Here is a 6,000-nt window from a genome sequence, read left to right as displayed (position 1 = left end):
GGGTCTCGGTTCGAGTCCTAACCAACACGCCGTTTTCTTTGTGTGTCGCCCACAAAGCATCTATTGTCTTCCCATTTTCTTCCCGGATGAAGCTGTCTTCTAAAAGCATCGTGAATGTGGATGAAAAATTGTGAGGCTTGAATAATGTGGACTTTTTCCCCTCTTTTTTTTATGTGGGAAAAAAAAAGACATTTGTGAAATATTGGCAAATGTGGGAAAATATATATATTTTTTTTACACAAAATTATGTAAATAATGAAATTATCTAAATGTGGGGAAAAAAGTAGATATACTTTGTAAGTTCTTAAGACGAAAGATAGATAGATATATTTTTTCCCCAGTGGACGTGGTGAAGTTGGGTGGGTAGTGGCTGGTAAGTGGTGCTGGACGTCTTCAGTGGCTGGTAAGTGGTGTTGGACGTCTTCAGTGGCTGGTAAGTGGTGTTGGACGTCTTCAGTGGCTGGTAAGTGGTGCTGGACGTCTTCAGTGGCTGGTAAGTGGTGTTGGACGTCTTCAGTGGCTGGTAAGTGGTGCTGGACGTCTTCAGTGGCTGGTAAGTGGTGTTGGACGTCTTCAGTGGCTGGTAAGTGGTGTTGGACGTCTTTAGTGGCTGGTAAGTGGTGCTGGACGTCTTCAGTGGCTGGTAAGTGGTGCTGGACATCTTCAGTGGCTTTTAAGTGGTGCTGGACGTCTTCAGTGGCTGGTAAGTGGTGCTGGAGAAGCCAGCTTGTTTCCTCTGCCAGTTCAAAAGGGCCCAACAGGGTGTTTGCCGAGCTGAGAGAGAGAGAGAGAGAGAGAGAGAGAGAGAGAGAGAGAGAGAGAGAGAGAGAGAGAGAGAGAGAGAGAGAGAGAGAGAGAGAGAGGTGGGTGGTGGGTGGAGCGATGCGTGAGGGAATGGATCATGGAAGCGGTGAATTGCCACACCAGTGGCTCATCATTCCAGCCATGGGTCCCACTCCATATTCCTCAGGGGGTGTGTGTTAGACAATGCTAAGACAAAACACAGAGAATTGCTATACGGGAGTCGACGTGGAGCCTCTTAGTGACAAGTGACCCTTTCTTTTTTCTTTTCTTTTCATACACATTCTATACGTTAACTCTAAGTCTGTAGGGAACAGAATTAGATTGGATCAAATCTACAATGAAAAAATGAACTGTCTATGTACTATTCTACAATCTACATTAGAAAACGGAGGTCTTGTCTGTCTGGACGCGACGAGCGATAATAATTCATCTATTTCTATCGCCGGAGAGAAATTGCTGGCTGGTGAAGGGGGGGGTGATATATCTTTGAGAAAACATTCTATTCTTGAACAGGAATGTTGTGCCAGCAATATGGGAGGTATATAAAGAGAAGGGTGATGGCCGGGGTGAATAGTTGGGACCACTGAACAATGCCATTCCGCCATTCAGGATGTGAGGCCCGGGAAGGAGGGAGTGGTGGCGGTGAGGGAGGGTGTGGTGATGCAGTGGAAGAGGGTTTTACACTCGTGGAACCTCATCTTTTACACTTTCTCTCTCATTCCTATGAGTCCACGGGGGATATGAAACACGATAAGTTCCCAAGTGCACTTTCGTGTCATAATCACATCATCAGGGGAGAGACAAGAGATAAATATAACAGTCAGTTGATATACAACGAAGAGACGTAGCTACGACGCCATTTGGTAAACAAGTGACTATCTAAGACATTTCTTGGACAATCGCATGTTTACCAAATGGCGTCGTAGCTTCGTCTCTTCGTTGTATATCAACTGACTGTTATATTTCTCTCTTGTGTCTCCCTGATGATGATGATGTGATTATGACACGAAAGTGCACCTGGCAACTTATCGTGTTTCATTTTCCCCCCGTGGACTCATAGCAATATACTTGATCACACGCGCTCAATTGTGATTATTTCCATTATTCTCTCTCATGTAACCTTTTAAATCCACGTACGACCAATACATAGTTACTGGGTTACCTCAGTCCAATTCATCATCCACCATTCTTACACCACAAAAGTAGTTAATGACGTCATCGTTTCCCACCCAAAAGTTTCGTGCTCAGTTTCGTGTTATGTTCTCTGTGTGTTTACTGTTCCCTTCTCTGCGTTGTTCATCTGTTTCAGAAACTTGAAGAGGCTATGTTGATCAAGTCACCCCTTACTCTTCTCTTTTTTTTAACCTTCCAAGATGGGGGAAGTTTAAAGTCTGTAGCCTCCTTTGTGTGTGTGTGTGTGGATGGCCAACAGGTAAACAGACAGCCAACAGATCAACAGAAGCAACGGGGCTACACATGAACGCCAATATATATATATATATTTGGCGCGCGAAAAACTCTTCCGCCGCCAAACATTTACGCGGAGGACCCCCCCCAACCCCCACCCCCAACTCCCCCACAATCCCCCACCCCCGGTAGAACCCCCCCTCCCCCCTCCTCCTTCCCCCCCACACTTGGGGCAGTCGAATACCTTCCCCCACACATGGTTCGTGGTGGGCGGTGAGGCTTTCTCGCCACCCCCACACCCCCACACACACCCCCACACACCCCCACACACACCCCCACACACCCCCACACACCCCCACACACACCCCCACACACCCCCACACACCCCCACACACACACCCCCACACACCCCAACACCCCCACACACACCCCCACACAGCCACACACACACCCCCCACACACCCCCACACACCCCCACACCCCCACACACACCCACACACCCCCACACACCCACACACCCTCACACACCCCCCACACACACCCTCACACACCCCCACACACACCCCCACACACACCCCCCCCACACACACCCCCACACACCCCCCACACACCCCCACACCCCCACACACCCCCCACACACCCCCACACACCTCCACCCCCACACCCCCACACACCCACACACCCCCACACACACCCCCACACACACACCCACACACACCCTCACACACCCACACACCCCCACACCGTCAGCTAATGGGGAACCCACTGTGGGTTGACCCACTTATCTCGTCGTGGGGGTGGGGGTGGGAGAGGGGGGAGGGGGTTGTTTGTGTGGTGGTCATTCCGTGACGTCATCGGTAGTAAGGTAACGTAACGATCGTTTCGCTAGCCATTCCGCTGCTGCTAACGACGCAACTCAATTCAAAAAGGGACTTCGTAACGGGGTCATTACCCCTCATGATGATCAGCTAGGGCTTGGTCACACGGGGGGCCGAAGACGGGAAGAAACCACGAAGTTCACACGCGATCAGTTCCATTGGACGCATACGACCTGACGTTCAAAATGGGGTCAGTTCGAACGCTGTTAAGAAAGGCTATGGGGGAAGGGCAATGAGTTCAGACATGGGGAAGGGCAATGCGTTCAGACATGGGGAAGGGCAATGCGTTCGAACATGGGGAAGGGCAATGCGTTCAGACATGGGGAAGGGCAGTGCGTTCAGACATGGGGAAGGGCAATGAGTTCAGACATGGGGAAGGGCAGTGCGTTCAGACATGGGGAAGGGCAATGAGTTCAGACATGGGGAAGGGCAATGCGTTCAGACATGGGGAAGGGCAATGCGTTCGAACATGGGGAAGGGCAATGCGTTCAGACATGGGGAAGGGCAGTGCGTTCTGACATGGGGAAGGGCAGTGCGTTCTGACATGGGGAAGGGTAGTGCGTTCAGACATGGGGAAGGGCAGTGCGTTCTGACATGGGGAAGGGCAGTGCGTTCAGACATGGGGAAGGGCAGTGCGTTCAGACATGGGGAAGGGCAGTGCGTTCAGACATGGGGAAGGGTAGTGCGTTCAGACATGGGGAAGGGCAGTGCGTTCTGACATGGGGAAGGGTAGTGCGTTCAGATATGGGGAAGAGCACTGCGTTCAGACATGGGGAAGGGTAGTGCGTTCAGACATGGGGAAGGGCAATGCGTTCAGACATGGGGAAGGGCACTGCGTTCTAGAGTTGAGCTCTGTAAGAAAAGAAACAAACTTGAGAATGACTTACCTTTGAGTCGTCAGAGGGGCGCGCCGCACCCCACAGTTAATTATTTGCAGGGGGGGCACACAGGCAGCCAGTTCTCGGGTGCAGAAACCGCAGCAATATCTGTAGAAGAGAGAGAGAGAACATAGTGAGCAGTGCAACTAGGGGCAAAGGGGATTAAGGTGTGAGATTAAATTGGGAGAGATGATCCATTGGATTGCTTTCGACTCGACTCATTTATGCATATATATATATATATATATATATATATATATATATATATATATATATATATATATATATAGAACCACCACTCCAAATGTGAGAGCAGCACTCCATCCAGGGATGAGTTAATCCTTTGTATGATCAGTAATTAATCCACACAAGGACTGATCAATTTTCTAATAATCCAAGCAAGTGTTCAGTGTTGAAATCTGGCCAAGAGAGAGGCCTTCCAATCCCTTTATGGCAGACCAAACTACATGTGTATCATGGCTATTACCAAACAATGAACCATAGACTCAAAATGTATCACTAATAGACTCAAAATGTATCACTAATTACGTATTCCCAAACAGTAGTAGTTCATGAATCTCCAGGGTGTGTAGGAGAAGTACCTTCCCAATTGTAAATGGTCAACACAACATTGGAATATAAACCTGACAATGTTGTAATCTAATTCACGGTTGCGTTCAGGAAGCTTCGAAACCAGCTGAAGCTTTGAGTGTTGAATCATCCATATATATCGATTCATTACACCCCCTCCCCCCCCAACACACACACACACACACACACACACACACATCCATACACATTACTAGATCAGGTTGCCTTTCAAACTTAACATATATAAACAGAAATATTCTCAAATTCCAAAAAAATAAATAACCAGATCAATAAAGTAGATATTTTATTTCCTGTAGCCATACCTGGCTGTGACATACCGTTTTCTTTCCCCCCTGTGTTTTGGGGGGGAATTGTGACCCCCCCCCCCCACACGACGAACGACCATCCTAACCCACAAAGCAATTAGCACAGGAGGTCTTAACGACCCGGATGTAATTATTCTTAATTAACGAAGGATAAAAACAGAGGAGTTGAGCTGGAACTCCTTATGATTAAATGCTAAAAGTTTCTTGGATTGAGATGTCTAACCACACCCCGTTTTCTTTAGCTGAGAGAAGAGATATGCACATGCATAGAAAACGGTCGATGGTCTGCCCCATTCTCACGAAAGACATCAGTAACTTATTTATTTCTATAAGACAATATCAGTAACTTATTTATTTCTATAAGACAATATCAGTAACTTATTTATTTCTATAAGACAATATCAGTAACTTATTTATTTCTATAAGACAATATCAGTAACTTATTTATTTCTATAAGACAATATCAGTAACTTATTTATTTCTATAAGGCAATATCAATAACTTATTTATTTCTATAAGACAATATCAGTAACTTATCTATTTCTTTAAGACAATATCAGTAACTTATTTATTTCTTTAAGACAATATCAGTAACTTATTTATTTCTATAAGACAATATCAGTAACTTATCTATTTCTATAAGGCAATATCAATAACTTATTTATTTCTATAAGACAATATCAGTAACTTATTTATTTCTACCATTAAGGGAAATAATAGCGTAAAGCCACAGTGTGCTACACTCTCGAGTTCGCTGGCGTGACCTTTGACCTGACCCCAGGTCAAAGGGGCTGAGGTGTAGTTAATGTAGTGTGGGTGTTGAGAAGGGTGTGTATTTGGTGATAACTCAATCCTTCACTGGTGGCACAGACAGGTATGACACAGCAGTGACACAGACTGGCATATCACACAGCAGTGGCACAGACCGGCATATCACACAGCAGTGGCACAGACTGGCATATTACAGCAGTGGCACAGACTGGCATATCACAACAGTGGCACAGACTGGCATATCACACAGCAGTGGCACAGACTGGCATATTACAGCAGTGGCACAGACTGGCATATCACAACAGTGGCACAGACTGGTATATCACACAGCAGTGGCACAGACTG

The sequence above is a fragment of the Panulirus ornatus genome, chromosome 63, assembly GCF_036320965.1.
Source record: "Panulirus ornatus isolate Po-2019 chromosome 63, ASM3632096v1, whole genome shotgun sequence".
Classification (NCBI taxonomy): domain Eukaryota; kingdom Metazoa; phylum Arthropoda; class Malacostraca; order Decapoda; family Palinuridae; genus Panulirus; species Panulirus ornatus.
This window is presented reverse-complemented; position numbering follows the sequence as displayed.